The following is an 18,490-nucleotide window of genomic DNA, read 5'->3' on the forward strand; positions in this document are numbered from 1 at the left end:
TGAAAATACTCACATATAAGATTGCCCAATGACCTCTGCACACAAACTTAGGTCTTTCAATGAAGTAAGCACAGACTTGTCATTGTGTATTGGTCTGTTCTCCTTAGTACTCTTCCATTATCTGGAGGATTTTCAGAAGACTTCCCACAGTTATGCAGACAACTAAAGAGTTCTACTCATACAGCCTTTACTATTCATCCTCTTTCAATCTGTCTTTCTCTTTTGGTTTCCTCCACACTCCTATTCCTCAGGCAGATTCTCCTCTCATAGCTCTCTTTTGTCTCAGGAGCCTTCAGCCATTATTTATACAATGGTTACCCTCCCCTCCGCTGACCAGTAATGACCTCTGTGTAGCATAAGGCCTTCTTCCTCTAAGGTTATTCCCAATATATTTTATCTCTTGATTTAGTTCTGCTGCACATAATTTATCTTTTCCATTTGACATAATTAACAGTATAGGCCATTCTGCTCAACTGCACCCTGGTGATGAAATCATTCTAGGAAAGATCTGCCATTTCATCTAGTAATTATACTTGGGAGAGAAGGAGTAGGAGTGAGAATGATGTTTGTGGGGGACTCACACTTCACTTAACCTTGGTTTTGGAAACTGTGATGTGTGACCAACTGCAGCCTACAGTGTGAACATTTTGCCTTTAGTCACCTGATCAAATGGCAGTTAAGTTGAAAGCTGGCCACTCAATCCTTGATACAGTTGTCAAAATAGTATTGCTCCAGGCATGGCCATGAAGGCCCTACCAGAACTGGAACCAGCCTTATTTCAGGCTGTGCTCAAAACTGTCTTTTTTTTTCATATTTTTATTGTAATTAATAGAAGGTTACATGATATTTGCCAGAGAAGAGATGCATTAATTCACGTACATTGATACCCTTTTATCTTTCTAGCTATGTCCTTGGCCATAAAGAAGCTCTGCAGTTTATGGAAGTCCCCTTTGTCCAAACTTAATTTATTGTGTTTCTACACCTTTATTATGAAAGTTTCATAAAGTGCCAAGGAGGCACAGTGCATCTCCCATTCCTTCTTGGAAATTTTTCAGGGTATCTAGTTTTACATGAAGGTTTTTGATCCATTAGTAATTATTCCTGTTGCAGTGTGACATAGAAGGAGCCAACTTCAGTTTTCTATTGGTTGTTAAGCAGTTCTGCCGGGACCTCTTGCTGAAGAGGCTGTCTTTCTTCCATTTAATTTTTTGTTCCCTTATCAAAGATCAGGTGTCCATAAGTCTTGGGTTGATTTCTGGGTCTTCAGTTCTATTCCATTAGTCCACATCCTGTTGTTCTGCCAGGATCAAGTGCTTTTGTTTACTATACCTCTGTAATAGAATCTAAACTTCTGTATTGAAATTCCTTCTTCACTGCTCTTTCTGAAAATAAAAATTTTTGGTATACGGGGTCTTATATTATTACATATGAAATTTTGGATTGCTTCTATTTCCTTAAAAAATGACATTGGGAAATGATGGGTATTGCATTGAATTTGTAGATAGCCCTTGGTAAGATTGCCATTTTCATGTTGCTAATTCTTCCAATCGGTTTCCCCAGATGCACAAGTCTGCTTTAATTTTCTTTTTCAGGTTTTTAAAGTTTTCATCATAGAGGTCCTTTATATTCTTAGTTAATTTAATTCCTAAATAGTTTTTGTTGGAGGCAATTTCAAAAGGACTTGCTTTCCTGATCTGTGCCTTGCTCCTCTCAATATTGCCATACAGGAAATCGGTTGATTTTTGAAGGTTAATTTTATAGCCTGCTAACTTGCCAAAATGTCAAATCAGCTCAAACAACTTGGGAGTAAAGTTTGTAGGGTTCTTTAAATAAGTCATCTGCAAAGAGGCAAAGTTGCACTTCCCCTTTCCCTATTTGAATCTCCTTTATGTATGCTTCTTGCCTTACTGCTCTGGCTAGGAAATCTATTAAAGAGGAGCAGAGAGAGTGGTCATCCTTCTCGCATTCTTGATTTATAGGAAATGTCTTTAGCTTTTTGCCATTATCTAAAATGCTAGCTGTAGGTTTGTCATATCCAGTCTTTATTGTACTACGGAATGTTTCATGGTTTCTTAGTTTCTCCGGAGCTTTTAACATAGGGGGTGTTGGATCTTATCAAATGTCTTTTTTGCATCTATTGAAAAAATTATTTGATTCTGTCCTTGCTTCTGTTATTGTGAGGATTTATATTATTTGACTTGTGTATATTGAACTAACTTTACATTCCTGGGATGAATTCTGTTTGATCATAGTGTATAATTGATTGGTAAGTTGCTTAATATAGTTAGCCAGTATTTTGTTGAGAAATTTTGCATCAATAATCATCAAAGAAATTGGTCTATAGTTCTCTTTCTTTGATGAGGCCCTGTGTAGTTTTGGGATGAGGGCTATATTGGTTTTGTAGAATGAGTTCGACAAAGAGCCCTCATTTTACATTGCATTGAAGAGCTTCAGGATTATTGGTGTGAGCTCTACTTTGAAAACCTTATAGAATTCAGCTATGAGTTTAATAGATCATTGGCTTTCTTGGATGGGAGTTCTAAGTTCTATTTCAGTATTTGAGATAGGTTTGTTTACTTGGATTGGTCTTCTTGGTTCAGTTTTGGTGTGTTAATATTGGCTAAAAAATTCATCCATCTCTTCTAGGTTCTCATATTTTGGGGGCATAAATGTTTGAAAACCAGTCCCTATGCTTCTCTGGAGCTTGGTAATCTGTAATGATATTTCAATTCTCATCTATGATTTCACTTATTTTGGGGAGCTCCCTTCCATTTTTTGGCAAGATTGGATAAGGATTTGTCATTTTTGTTAATTTTTTCAAATGACCAACTCCTTGTATTGTTGATTCTTTCTATAGTTTTTTGGACTCCAGTTCATTTTATTCTGCTTTGATTTTAAATATTTTCTTTCTTCTACTATAATTGGCATTCCTATTTTGCCCTTTTTCCAAGAGCTTAAGGTGTACCATTAAATTGTTGGTTTTAGAGTGTCCTGCATGGGTTGGCTTTGAACCTCAATTCCCAGGTCTCAGCAACCTGAGTAACTGGGATAACTGGCATGAGTCGCCAATGCTTTAGCCAACATTCACTTTTTAACTGAGCAGGATTTAACAGAACAGGCATTGGGTGCACCAAATATTTTGTGATAACTGCCTAGAATAAGCCCAGAATCATTTAAATGAGATACTCAGGACTATGAAGTTGATCTCAAGCCTCTGCACTGCTTGACAAATAGTGTTTTGCGGATATGCATTCCGTATTAGTATAGGTTTCAAGGTGAAATTTGCCCAAGTTGTACAACATGGTCAAAGAAAATCCTTATTTTTAAAGACATAGTTATTTCATGATCTACTTTTTTAGAGCTACAGAAAAGTTTTCTTCATCACTTACCCTGGGGGAGATGCATAGCAATAGTTTATTGATATATGCCATGCAGAAGTTGAAACTCTTGTAAACAGAATAAGTTCCCACACTACACAATATTGTCCTGAGATTTTACAAGTTCAGAAACCTTGAGAAACTGTACTGATGGAAACTTCGAGTCAATTTTAAGTTGAATGTGATATGTGCATTTTAAATGTTGATCATTAATATAAAGAATGATATTTAAACAATGAGTCCTTACCTGTTATTGGAGAGTTTCTATGTCTATAAGAGTGAACACAGAAATGGTGTCCATGGAAGACAATTCAAACAGTCACACTGCTGAATATTTCGAGCACAGAAATTCTCTCTTCCTCTGGAATGACACATTCCTAAACTTCACATCAAAATTTTAGACATGACAAGGACTCATGCTAGTTGATCATATATTGGATCCTACTTGTTTCACTTTCTTATAACTTGCTAAGGCTAAATATTGGATCTAGTTTGTGAGTCAAGAGGGAGAGTGAAAATGTATTTGGACATACTGATTATGGCCATATTCTTGGAAAATACATTCTGAAGGCAAGTAAATTTTCATATAGTAGAGTAATGTTAATAGTCTGCATGTTTCCTGTAGTAGTGGAAATACAGGAGGTATAACATTAAGGGTAATGGCAAATGCTTTTTACAAACTTTGGGGCATGAAATCATGGCCTGTATACTAGCCTTAGGCTTTCTTCTTGAGTCTATGAGTATAACATTTTGAGAGTTTTAAATAATGCTAGTTTTGTTAATATATATGTATATATACTGTCTCAATTTTACCCCTCTGTGGATGGTTTTTACTTTTTCTCTTGAATATGAATGATAGCCCAGTGAGATACATTATTCTTACTTAATAGTTATTTCTCTGCGGGCCTGGCATCCATTATCCAAAGTTCTTCTTCCTTCCAAGGCCCCTGCTTAGAAATCTGTGGTGACACTGATTGGCTTTTCTTTGGAGGTATTTTTTTTCTTTTCTTTGGAAGTTTTAAGGATTCTGGTCTTGGCCTCTATTGATTATGTTTGGATTCTATTGTGTTACTGTAATGTAATCTGCTCTAGTCTTTTGGGCTCCTAAAAACTTCTGGTATCTGGGTGGGCCTGTCCTTCTGCATAACTGGGAATATCTCTCCAATGATTCTATATATTGACAATTCCTTTACCTTCCTTCTCCAGGCCCTCCTCAGTACAAATTAAAGGCAAATTAAACAGTGGTAAAACCTCCAATGTTCATGTTTACCATTTTAAAAATGGAAATGCCATTAAAGGCGATCTACAAATTCAGTGCACTACACATCAATATCCAAATGTCATTTCCTAGTAAAATAGAAAAAGCAATCTAAAAATTTCTTTGGCATAATAAAGGATGCTTTATAGTTAAAGCTAGCCAGGAAGAACAGCACTGGATGAATACCAATACAAAGTAGCCGACTGTATTTCAGAACTGTAAATGTAAATATAGCTTAGTCCTTGCAGCAAAACAGGACTTAAAGTACAATGGAAAAGAAATGAAGACCCAGAAATGAGCTGACAAACCCACAGACAACTCATCTCCTGAAAAAAAAACACCCCTAACAAACAGGATAGAAAAAGGAAATCCTCTGTAGTAAATCGTGCTGGTAGATTAGATAAGCACCTGTAGAATACTAAAGTTGAATCTTTACATGTCACCCGATACCAGTTTTAATTCCAAATTGATCAAATATGTTAATGTTAATGCAGATACCTTGAAAACATTTCAGGAAGGAATTGCAGATACTCTAGGGCTCCTTTGCCTAGATTGAAACTTTCTTAATAAAGGATAATTTTCAAATACATAAATAATTGTATATTTGTGAATTTGAAAATGGAAAATTAAAGGAACAATGAGTGGGAGAGGTGTGTGGAGGGAAAGTAGAAGAAAAGCATGGGAAGGGGTAATTATATTCAGGAAAATGAGGAAAACATTGGAGCCTATTTTTATTTGAAACTGACATACTTCACTTTATTTCCTTAAAGAGGGACATTGGACTATTGATGAGTATTGCATTGAATTTGGCATCCCATTTAGGTACCATTTCTCTCTATATCATGATTGTGTTGGTTTTCAGTGTGGTGAACATGTTTGAGAATATCCTGTGCTGCAGTGTGGTTGATAAGTTGTGTTTGAATTTTCTGTGCTGTACAAGGTTTAATTTTCCCTCACCAATGTATAAGAGCTTAGCTGGGTACAGTATTTTGGTTAGTAATTATGTTCCCTGAGGGCATGGCAGAAATCATTCCTGGGTCTTCTTCTTTGTATAGTCTCTGCAGAGAACTATGTGGCTGTTCTGATTGTTTTTTTCTTTGTAGGTGGTTGTTCTCTTCTCCCTTGACACTTTAAGTATCCTTTCCTTGGTGTCTATTGAGCATTTATGGATTCTAAAATGGCAGTGGGACGACCATTTCTGTTCTAAATTTTAGGATTCTTATCTTCGGATGGGCCTGTGCCTCTTGATATCCTGGTAGATTTCTGAAATGATTTCATGCAATATATTAATATGTAATATATTTCAATGAAATTAACTTCCTTCTTCAGGTCTCCTCAGCACTGATTAGCCCTAACATTAGGTTTTCTGATTTTTATCTTGGAGATCTTGAAATCTTCAGTGTGTCATGTTTATTTACATTAATGTTCTGGTCTTTATATCAACTTGACTATGTTCTTTGCCAGAGGATCAATCTTCTGTGTAATTTAACCTACTCGAAATTCTCACTATTTTGGTTTTATTTCCCTTCCTTGTATTTTGTAATTTTTGATGGAGTTCATCTCTTGTTTTATACCTTATCTTGACCTTTTGCTTCCTTGATTTGCTTATGTGTGTTCTCCCTCATGGTTTAACTGAGTGGCTACACTTTCATTGAATTCCTCTATTATTCTATGATTAACCCCAGTTACACTCTTACTATTCCTTTTCAACTTCTCTTTATCACTTTTTGAGAACTTTCCTCTAGGTTTCTCCCCCCATAATTCCAGACCTTCTTAGTTCTCAGGTTACACACACTAAATGTATGCTCAGTGAACCCCAGGGCAAAGGAACATTTCTCAGCAACCTTCCCCCGAGTCCTAAGGCACTCACCTATGAGTGCTTTTCCCAAGGACATAGGTCAAATATCATCTGTTCTCACAGAAGGGGCCGCCAATGAACTAAGCCCAGGCTGATAATGGTTTACTGATCTCTTCTCCTTGTTTTTTTTTTTCATTTTCTACAGGCTTTTCAAATGGTTCTCACCACAATGCAGGTGGTGTGGCAGCTCTACTGTCACACTCCTCCTATTTTTCCTGTCTTTGTCACCTGTCTCAAATTGTTTACCACCAGCTTCCCCCACCACCTGCACTTTTGCAATTTTGGAACTCCAGTCACCCTCCACTAGTGCCAAACAATTACATCAATGTTGTGCTGAGTTTGCTTGCCTTCTGATTTTCGCATATGTATTTGATCTCTTGGTTCTTTTGAGTTTCACACAATGTTCCATTTGAATGGATAATATGCCACTATGCTCAGCAATGACCCAGGCACTCAGATCAACACAGGACAAGGTCTTTCATTTCCTCTACATACTACAGTGCTGCAAGAAAGAGTGAAAAGGAGTTTGGGATGGAACTCACACTTGCCCATGGTTTGGAGGACTCTCTGTTATGTGTATCTGTTGCTAGGGAACAGCATGGACATTTATGATTGTAGTCATGTTATCCCCTAAGTTAAGAGATACGGATTCAGCCTCTGAAGTTTTAATCCCAGTTGGGTTGCTCTGGGGAAGGCCACCAGCACCAGTCTGGGACTGAAGAGGGCTTCTTCTCAGGTGGTGCTCTAAACTCTTTTAACAAGCACAGTGTGGAATTTATTCTTCTCTGGCTGAAATCACTGTTCTCTAGATGTGTTTATCTGTGAACTTTTCAGTAAATTGCTATAACTGGTTTTGGGCAACAACTCAGGTTGTCTCAATCTGCACTTTTTCCATGTTCCTCAGTTTAAATTCTTGATAGCGTGTTTTGTATTTTTACAAAAGCTCTTCTTAATGTCAAAAACATAGATCTTGCCCCCGCCCCTCCGCGCCTGCCTCGTGGGGCCTTGAGCTGGGTTGAGCCTCAGGGCTTCGCGGCGGCTGCAGGGCGGGGTCGCAGGGACCAGCGGGCGCGGGGAGGGGCGCGGGCGCGGGGTGCCCTGCCCGCACTCGGGGGAGGCGCCAGGGCCCGCCCTCCTCTGGGGCCTAGCTGAGCAGGGACCCGGGCATGCGCCAGGCGGGGAGAGCCGCCTGGCCCCTCCCCTCCGCCACCCTCCCCAAAGTTGCAGTCTCCCCGGGGGTCCGACAGTCTTATGATCCAGCGGATCCTCCTGGGGAGGCCGGGCCGTGGAGAGGGAGCGGGCGCCGGGCAGCAGGGCCAGCGGGCAGGCGTGGAGACCAGGGCCAGAGCGGGGATCCAGGCATGATGGAGGCGGCAGCCGCGCCCCGGGCTCCCCGCCCCCTCCCCTGCCGCGAGGGGCGTTGCTGCCCAGCACCTTCTTAGACCACTATGCAGTCAGCGTCACCATTGGGGGCAAGCAGTACCTCCTGGGACTCTATGACACAGCAGGATAGGAAGACTATGATCCTCTGAGGCCTTTATCTTACCCAATGACTGATGTCTTCCTCATATGCTTCTCGGTGGTAAATCCAGCCTCATTTCAAAATGTGAAAGAGGAATGGGTACCCGAACTTAAGGAGTACGCACCAAATGTACCCTTTTTATTAATAGGAACTCAGATTGATCTCCGAGATGACCCCAAAACTTTAGCAAGACTGAATGATATGAAAGAAAAACCTATTTGTGTGGAACAAGGACAAAAACTAGCAAAAGAGATAGGCGCGTGCTGCTATGTGGAATGGTCAGCTTTAACCCAGAAAGGACTGAAGACTGTGTTTGATGGGCTATCATAGCCATTTAACTCCAAAGAAACACACAGTTAAAAAAAGAATAGAATTAAGATGTATAAACTGTTGTCTGATTACGTGAGAAACATCTTCAATGGCCAAGGCAACTATTTCTTTCAGAAGCATTTGACATGCTCTGGCTATGCCCAGATCTGTCATAACGAAGCAGTTTAAAACTTGGTGGTGAAAATGGGTCCTCAAAATTCTATGAAGTTGATTAAGAATTTTTTTTAAAGGTCTAAGAAGCAGCAAACAGCATCTGAAGCCACAATATTATAAATACTTTATTTCCATTAGAAGATACAATCTCTCAGGGGTTTCATAGTTTAAAAAGCTACAATCACATCATGTTGAAACTACACAAAAATTAGTGCTGTAAATGGAACTGCTTGGTTTTGACCATCTACATTTCTGCACATCTCCTGCAGAATATGCACAAAGAATTATCTTCTCCCTTTGCTCCTCTTAATTGTTCTTACATGTCAGTTGCTTTCTATTCCACTATATCCAGAGTGGTGAAATTATAAGGCCAGCCACGTAGCCAAAGGTCACTCCAAGTGTACAGGAGATGGGCCATTCCTGAGGACAGAATGTGTTGAAATCAAAAAGAACAATGTTTTATTATTACTTGAGCACAAGTTAAGTGTAATCGAAATATTTCTCTATTAAAGCTTATCATGCTTCCTTAAAAAAAAAACAACCATTGATCTTGATAATAGCTCTACTGAAGAAATACTGGCTGTATTTCCCTGCCCTGAACATTTAGAAAGAAAGATACTAATTTTTAAGAAATTTATTCTTTCTTGGTTTATATTTATGGGTAAAAGAGTACAATCACAAACACATTTTAACAGCTTGTACTGTCACACAACTCCATTGTCATGTATCATCTGATAGGTTTCTAGTATGACACTAAATGAAAGGACTTCTAAGATATAGAAACCCACATAATGAGTGATTGTTGTCCTTAATGTACTATGCTATCTCTCATCTCTTTTTTGGTTATCTCATATTGTTACAGTATTTCACTTTGTTATCTGATATTTTGGATATATCTGATATATACATTGTTTGAAATTGGATAGGGAAGGGGGGAAAACAAGATGTGGGTGGGGGTTGGAGGGAGGGAAATGGGGACCAAGACATGAAAAAGGTTATCAATGTATGTGAAGTAATGCACCTTCTATCTGGTGAATATAATGTAATTCTTCTATTAATTACAATAAAATATATGGATAAAATGTCATAATTCTACTTTCTCTTCACCATCACATCAGAGTAAGAAATGTGTATGTTATAATTAATGCAGAATCAATAACCTTTCCTTTTATAAATGTTCAAATTCCTTTTTAAGTTACACTTGATGTTGAAATCAAAACAAAAAAAAAAGAAACTGAGATTGAATATGCCAATCATAAGATAAAAGCCAGTTTGAAGCAAACATAAAATTTGTTGAAATTCCACTGTGATCGGATACAAGACAAATGCTTAATATCCAGTATCTACAGGGAACTCAAGAAACTAATCCCCCCCAAACCCCAAAAACCTAAATGGGTACTAAATGGGCAAGGGAAATAAAGAGAAACTTATCAAAAGAAGAGGTTAAAACGGCAGAAAAGCATATGAGAAAATGCACATCATCTGTAGACATAAATGAAATGCAAGTAAAAACAACCCTAAGATACCAATGGCCTAGATTTGGAACTCAGATAATGACAGAGGCTGGCGGGGTTGTTGAGAAAAAGGAACCCTACTACACTGCTAGTGAGATTGTAAACCAGTTCAGCCTCTCTGGACAGCAGTGTGGAGGTTTCTTAAAGAACTGAAAATTGACCTGCCTTACAATCCTACCATACCATTCCTGGGCATCTATCCTGAACATCATAAGCCAAGATATGATAAGGACATCTGCTCAGCTATGTTGATCTCTGCACTATTCATAATAGCCAGGTGATGGAAAAAATTCAGATGCCCTACTGCAGATTTAGGGAAACAGAAAATGTTACCTATCTATCTATCTATCTATCTATCTATCTATCTATCTATCTATCTATCTATCTATCTAAACACACACACACACACACACACACACACACACACACACAATGGAATTCTACATAGCCAACACACAAGATAAAATAATTTGCAAGGAAGTGGATGAATCTAGAGCAAATCATGTTTAGTGAGACAAGTCAAGACCAAAGGAACAAAAGCTTCATTGTCTTCTCAGTATGTGGCTATTAGATCCAAACAGTACAAGTACAAGGACTCAATATTTGCATATCCAATGCTATGGACATGGTATTGGAAATATAAACACAGCTTCATAGACATAAAAATCTATGACTCTATGGACATAATGTTTTATTACATAGACTAACATATGTTTATGACATACAAACCCTCAGCCTAATTTTGATTATGTTCTAAAATCTTAGTGCCAGTGATTTTATATAGAGATTCCCTTCTTGAACACTTGTTAAATATGTCATTTGAAATATGATCTAAAAATCAATGTTAATAAATCCTTTAATAATAAAAAAGTGAAAAATTTGTTGAAATTCTAAATACTTATATATAATCTGTATCAATACTAACTAGTAGAACATTCACAACATAGACCTTAATATACTGTGCTTGGAGTAGTAAATAAAATGGCATCGGGTATACGGTCTTAAATTCTATTTTTAGGCAACAGAACTTTGTCCAAGAACGTGGATCAAATTAGATACACCTCTGTGAATGAAATGGAATATCAAAAATTTCCTGTTCTTTGCGATTCCATGGTATTTTAGAGCCTGTGGTTCACAGAATGCACAGAATACATTCCTCAGCATGAAAGCTCTCTGCTTCCAGATTTTGTGCACAGTCTTTATTAATACAGCAATTATGTTTGCAGCAATGTCTTGTCAAGTCATAAGGATAACAGTGAATAATTATAAAAATCCAACTTAAATGTGAAGCACAGAAATGAATTAAATCTTTGTGCTGGAGTACATGAAATTACCCACTCTGCATATACTTTCAAAACATAATCTGAAGTTACAACAGTTTTCTTCATAACAATTTGGTTTTATTTTCTAATACATCTTTTACATCACATGTACAAAGCATCTTTTGCAAAGAATATGAAAAAGCACCCTCTACATAATGTCCATTAAGTTTTACATACATCCTTGTTATTGGCTTGCATAACATATGAATGGTTACCCTTTGAAATATTCATTTGAAATCTTTCACTGGTGTGAGTGAACTCTGTATTTGGGATCTGTTCCTGAGCATGCCAACTCAAGGCTAGGCCTCTACCACTCAAACCATAGAACCTTTTCTGTTTTTCTGGTGGTTAATTACAGATCACTGTTTCAGAGATTTTGGTGCCTTTAAACTATTATAAACAGATAGAAGTCTCCATAATATTTAAGAATTCAGGCATGTGACACAGGCACCCAGTTTCCTTTGAAGATATTTAAAGTGAACTGAAAATGTGAGCTAGCATGTAGTACATTATGATCTCAGTTATTTGAGTCAAGCTTTTAAACTTGTCTTTTATTATCAAGCAATAAGGCATGGTCTAATGTTGAAATATTTTCTGAAATATGCATCAAATACCTGTGAAGTGCTATGCATTACAGATTACCTCAAGTAATTTGCCATGTACAGCATGAAATTAATTCAAATCATTTACATCTGATTAGTTTTTGAAACATTTTCTGAAATGAAAATGGATTTATCAAGAACTCCAAAGAAGCATGGACTCAATAGAAGTCATTAAAACAATACAAAGATGGAGTAAAGGAAGGAGAAATATTCAGACTTCTAGTTACATAAAGTTCAGGAACAAATACAAGTACTATGTCTTCATTCCTCGTGTCCTATGTTCCTGTAAAATACTCATTTTAAAATTCTATAATGTGAATGTAACTCAATGTTACCGTTAGAAAGAATGACTGTCCCATTTGTAAGGAAATGGAAAGGCTTGAAAAAAATCATATTAAGTGAAGTAACCAACCCAAAGGAAAATAGGCTCAGTGGTTTCCCTCATTTGTTCTGTTCACTTAGTCTTAGCTATATGGTCATATATATGTAGCTTTTTATTGTCAAGATATTGCATTAATGGGCTACAGTTACATACATCAGAGAGTGGGTGCATTATTCCTGAATATTGATAGACTTCATGTTTTTCTACCACTTTTCCCCTCTTCATTCCTTCCAATCTTCTTTGTTTTCCCCTTCCCCTCCCCATTTCAAATTAACAGATGAAAACATACACAATACACCAGATAACGACATCAGATAACAGCAACCATATGATATTAACCATTTTGGGCAAAAAGAGGAAATAACATAGTTGATTAAGAATAACAAGCACAAAGACAAACCCCTTGCTTCCATATGCTACAGCTCATTTTGTTTAGTTTCATCTTATATGACCAATTTTACATAACATTTGTCCTATTGGGATCCTCTGCTTGGAGAGTGCCAGATGTGCACTAGTAATTACAAATGAGGTAAACCACTGGAGCCTATGTTCTTTTGGGTCTGGCTTACTTTACTTAATAGGTTTTTTTTCATGTTATTCAATTTTATTTTATTTAATGAATGGGGCAATGTTCTTTCTGATGGCAGTATAGAAATCCAGTGTATAAAAAATGCCACATCTTCATTGCCACACTGTTTACCATAGCAAAGATATGGAACCAACCAAGATGACCCTCAGTTGATGAGTGGATCAACAAGATGTGGTATTTATACACAGTGGAATTCTATGCTGCTGTCAGAAAGAACAACCTTGCCCCATTTATAAGGAAATGGAAAGACTTAGAAAAAATAATATTACGTGAAATGAGCCAGACAAAAAGGTACATAGGCCTAATAATCTCCCTCATTTGTCATAATCGATAGAAATCTTGGGATTTCCTACCAGAGATTTACAAGAGAACAAAATCTAGGAACATAATGCCAAATAGTATGACACTAAATGTAAGGACCTCCAGGATAAGGAAACAAAAGCCCTATAATGATTGACTGTTTTCCTTAATGTACTATGTTATCTTTCATCTCTTTTGCCACCCTTTGGTTATCTCATATTGGTACAATATTTCACCTTGTTATCTGATATATGCTGCAAAAATTATATGTTGGTTGCTATGGAATACTCTAGTTTCTGGGGATTTGGGTAAATGCCAATAATTGGCATTGCTAAGTCATAGGAGAGCTCTTTTGAGGAATCACCATAGTGCTTTCAAGAGTGGTTGAACTAGTTTACATTCCCAACAACAGTCTAGTATTCATCCATCCTAGGGGCATATCCTCCAGCATCTGTTGATATTACATTTCTGGATAATGATGATTCTAACTGGTGTGGGAAAAGAATCTCAATTGTTTTGATTTGCTTTTCTTTTATGGCCAGAGATGTCGAGTATTTCTTTATGTATCTATAGGCCATTCTTATTTCCTCTTCAAACAGGCCTTTAAATCTTTAGCCCATCTTTTATGGGATTGTTATTTCTTTGATAATTTGTTTTTGAGACATTGAATTTTTTGTATTCTAGGAGTATTTTGGATATGAAACTCTTGTCTGTGGAATGGCAAGTGAAAATCTTCTCCCACACTACAAGGTTCCTATTTGCCTTGTTAGCTATATCTTTGGTCATGCAAAATCTCTGCAGTTTAATGCAATCCCATTTTTCCAAAATTCAATTTGTTTTATTTCTGGGACTTTATTAAGAAAGTTTCTACTTTTTTAAAGGTGTATTTCTCAATCATAACTGGACATTGTTCATTGTATGTGCTTTTACCTCAAGGTCTTTAATTGATTTAGAATGAATTATGATGCAGGATGACCCAACATGATTTTTCTTCAGGATTTATCTTCTGATAACACCACTTGTTAAAATATCTGATTTTATTTGATTCTATCTTTTAGTCTCCTCATTAAAGATTATTAGGTGTGGGGATTCATTTTTTGGGTCTTCAGTTCTCTTTTCTTAAATATTTTTATTATAATTAATAGAAGGGTTACATTATATTTGCCACAGAGAAGGTACATTGATTCACATACATTGATACCCTGTCTCATGTCTGGTTCCCCAATTCCCTCCCCCCGAACCTCACCCTTCATCTTGTTTTCCCCCTTCCCTATCCAATTTCAAATAACCAAATACAAATATATCCAATATATCAGATAACAAAGTAAGATACTGTAATAGTATGAGATAGAAAAAGAGATGACAGATAACATAGTACATTAAGGACAGCAATCACTCATTATATTGTTTTTGTTTCTATATCCTAGAGGTCCTTTCATTTAGAGTCATACTATATGGCCTTATGTTTCTATGTTTTGCTCTATTGCAAATCTCTGCTAGAAGAGCCCAAGGTTTCTACTGATTATGACAAATGAGGGAAACCATTGAGCCTATCTTCCTTTGAGTCTGGCTTACTTCACTTAATATGAATTTTTCTAAGTCTTTCCATTTCTAACAAATGGGGTGATGTCATTCTCTCTGACAGCAGCATAGAATTCCATTGTGTACAAATATCACATCTTGTTGATCCACTCATCAACTGAGGGACATCAAGGTTGGTTCCATATCTTTGCCATGGTAAATAGTGTAGCAATGAACATTGTTGTGCTAGTGGATTTAGTCTGACCTTGTTTCTGGATGGTTGGGTAAATGGCAAGTAGTGGAATTTTTTGGCCATAGCGGATCTTTTTGTTTAGTCTTTTCAGGAACTGGCATACTGCTTTCCATAGTGGTTGAACAAGTTTGCATTCCCACCAATAGTGTAGTAGTGACCCTCATGGCCACATCCCCTCTAGCATCAGCTGTTATTAGTTTTATTGAGCTTGGCCATTCTAAGTGGAGTGAGGTGGAATCTTAGAGTTGTTTTGATTTGCATTTCATTTATGGCCAGGGATGTTGAGCATTTCCTCATGTGTCTATAGGCCATTTTTGTTGCTTGTTCAGAAAAGACTCTCTTTAAGTCCTTGGACCATCTTTTAATGGGATGGTTGTTTCTTTGGAGATGAGTTTTGGGGTGATTCAATTTTTTGAGCTGATGATATATTTTAGATATGAGGCCTTTGTCCATTGTGAGATTGGTGAAGATCTTCTCCCATTCTGTAGGCTTCCTAATTTACTAGCTATGTCCTTTGCCATACAAAAGCTCTGCAGTTTAATGCAGTTCCACTTATCCAGTCTTTCTCTGATTTGTTTGATTCTTGGTCCTTATTAAGAAAATTTTGACCTGTGCCAAGGAGGCCTATTCCTCCTTGTAAAGTTTTCAGTGTGTCAGCTCTTACCTCCAGGTCTTTAATCCAGTTGGAGTTAATTCCACTACAGGGTGACAAAGATGGATCCAACTTTAGTTTTCTGCAGGTTCTTATCCAGTTCTGCCAGCACCACTTGTTGAAGAGGCTGTCTTTCTTCCATTCTATTTTCTTGGCTCCTTTGTCAAAGATTAGGTGGCCATAGATCTGTGGTTTAACATCTGGGTCCTCAGTTGTATTCCATTGGTCTTCAGGATGTTCTTGTGCCAGTTCAAAGCTGTTTTGATGATTATAGCTCTGTAATAGTCTAAAGTTTGGTATTGAAATTCCTCCTGCGCTGTTCATTCTGCTATGAAGTGTTTTTGCTATACAGTCTTTTATTATTCCATATGAAATTTTGGATTGCCTCTTCTATTTCTTTAAAGAATGACATTGGGATATTGATGGGTATTGTGTTGAATTTGTAGATGGCTCTTGGCAAGATTGTCATTTTCACAATGTTGGTTCTTCCAATCCAGGAGCATGGGAGGTTTCCCTTTTCTCAGATTTGCTTTAATTTCCTTTTTCAGGGTTTTAAAGTTTTCATCAAAAAGGTTCTTTTCATTCTTATTTAAGGTAATTCCTAGGTACTTTATTTTCTTTGAAGGAGTTTCTTTCCTGATTGTTGCCTCATTCCTCCCACTGTCGGCATAGAGGAAGACAGTTGATTTTTTGAGGGTTAATTCTATACCCTGCTACCCCTCCAAAGTTTTGAATCAACTCAAGGAGCTTGTGAGTAGAGTCTGTAGCATTCTTTAAATACAGAATCATGTCATCTGCAAAGAGGTACCTCCATAGAAACTGAGTTTCTCCAGAACTTTAGCATAGAAGTGTGTAGGAGCTTCTCAATTGATCATTGGGGTTCTTATCATAGCTCCTCTTGTTATGATGAATTGGATTAATTGATTTGCATTTATTACAGTGTATAATTTTTGTCTGAGTTGTTGAAATCAATTAGCCAGTATTTTGTTACCAAGTTTTGAATCATTGTTTATCAAAGAAATAGATGGATTGTTCTTTCTTTAGGTAGTATTTGTTTTTTTTCATATTTGTCTTACATTTGTCACTCCTAGGGCTTAAACTTAGGGCCTGAATACTATCATTGGAACTTAATCATTGTTTATCAAAAAAATAGATAGATTGTTCTTTCTTTAGGTAGTATTTGTTTTTTTTTCATATTTGTCTTATATTTGTCACTCCTAGGGCTTAAACTTAGGGCCTGAATACTATCATTGGAACTTGTCAAGCCCCAGCACCACTTCTGGGTTTTCTCTTCTATGTGGTACTGCAGAATTGTACGCAGTCTTTGTGAATGCTGGGAAAGCATTATACATCTAGGCCAAACACCGAGAACCCATTATCTGAGTTTGATGAGGGTTATGCTGGCTTCCTAAAATGAGTTCAATAAAGAGTTTTCACTTTCAATTTAATTGAATAGATTGTGTAGAAGTTTCCCTTTGAAGAACTTATAAAGTTGGCTGGGAAAGCATCAGGTTCTGGGCTTTTCTTGGATGTGAATTTTCTTATTGCCCTTTCTATTTTATTACTTGAAATATGTCTGTTTAGTTAGTTTACATCATCTACGTTTAGTTTGGGTATGTAAATATTTTGTATAAATTCATTCATCTCTTCTAAATTCTCAAATTCTTCGACTTAAAGATTTGTATAATATTCCCTATAGTGCTCTAGATCTTGGAAATTATGGTTGTGCTATTTCCATTTTGTACAAATTCATCCATCTCTTCTAAATTCTCAAATTATTTGACTTAAAGATTTGAAAAACACTCATGTATGATGCTCCGGATCTTGGTAATTATGGTTGTGCTATTTCCATTCTCATCATTGATTTCATTTATTTAAGTGTGTTCCTTTTCTTTCTTTTATGGAAGATTTGTTAAAGATCTGTAAATTTATGGAATTTTTATGAAAGAGCTAAATTCCTGTCTTCTTGACACTTTTTAGGATTTTTCTGGACTCTAATTGGTTTAATTCTGCTCTAATTTTAATTAGTTTCCTTCTACTGGATTCGCAATTTGTTTGTTTCTATTTTTCAGAATCCTAAGGTGCATCATTAAATTTGGGGGTTGAGATTTTTTTATTTGTTAATAGACACAGAGCTATAAATTTTTAACTGAGTACTGCTTTTGGTGTTCAAAAAAACAGGTATTTTGTGCACTCCTTTTTATTAGTAACATAAACTGGTAAATTTCTTTTCTCATCTCTTCAGTGATCCACTGGTTATTCAACAATGTGTTGTTAAATCTTCATGAGTTACAGATATTTCTTTGCTGGAGATTGTTTTGAATTCCAATTTTATAAAAAGGTGGTCTCAAAAATACAGGAAATAATTTCAGTGTTTCTGAATTTTCACAGATTTGCTTTGTGCTTGAAAGTTGTTCAATTTAGAAAGCTTTCCATGTGCTGTCTTATTCTGGTTCTCTTGGGTGGAAGAGTCATCAGATGTCCATTAGGTCTAGTTTGTCTGTGTAATTAGTCAATTCTGAGGTATCTCTGTTGAGTTTTTGTCTTGTTGATCTATCTAGATTTGACAGTGGTGTGTTAAAGTCACTGAGAATATTGTGTTTGGAACCATATTTGGATTAATGTATGTAAAGTTGTTTGATGAATGTGGAAGCTCTGGCATTTGATCTATAGATTTTCCTATTTATCATAATCTCTAGAAGAGGAGATCCCTTTAATAATATATTATAAACTGTTTTTGTCTCTTTTCACTAATATTAGTTTGAAATCTACTTTACCTGGTGTAAGAACTCTAGCTTGTCAATAGAACTCTATCTTCATTGATAGATTTCATTTCAGTGTCTCACAGAATATTTGT

At 36.6% G+C, this 18,490-nt stretch overlaps 1 pseudogene; it reads left to right on the top strand.

The window, feature by feature from the left end:
* Positions 1 to 7,659: 7,659 nt before the first annotated feature.
* On the top strand, positions 7,660 to 8,807 carry LOC150040226 (rho-related GTP-binding protein RhoQ pseudogene; annotated as a pseudogene).
* Positions 8,808 to 18,490: the final 9,683 nt, after the last annotated feature.

Source organism: Megascapheus bottae, chromosome Y, assembly GCF_031878675.1.
Source record: "Megascapheus bottae isolate mThoBot1 chromosome Y, mThoBot2.hap1, whole genome shotgun sequence".
Classification (NCBI taxonomy): Eukaryota; Metazoa; Chordata; class Mammalia; order Rodentia; family Geomyidae; genus Megascapheus; species Megascapheus bottae.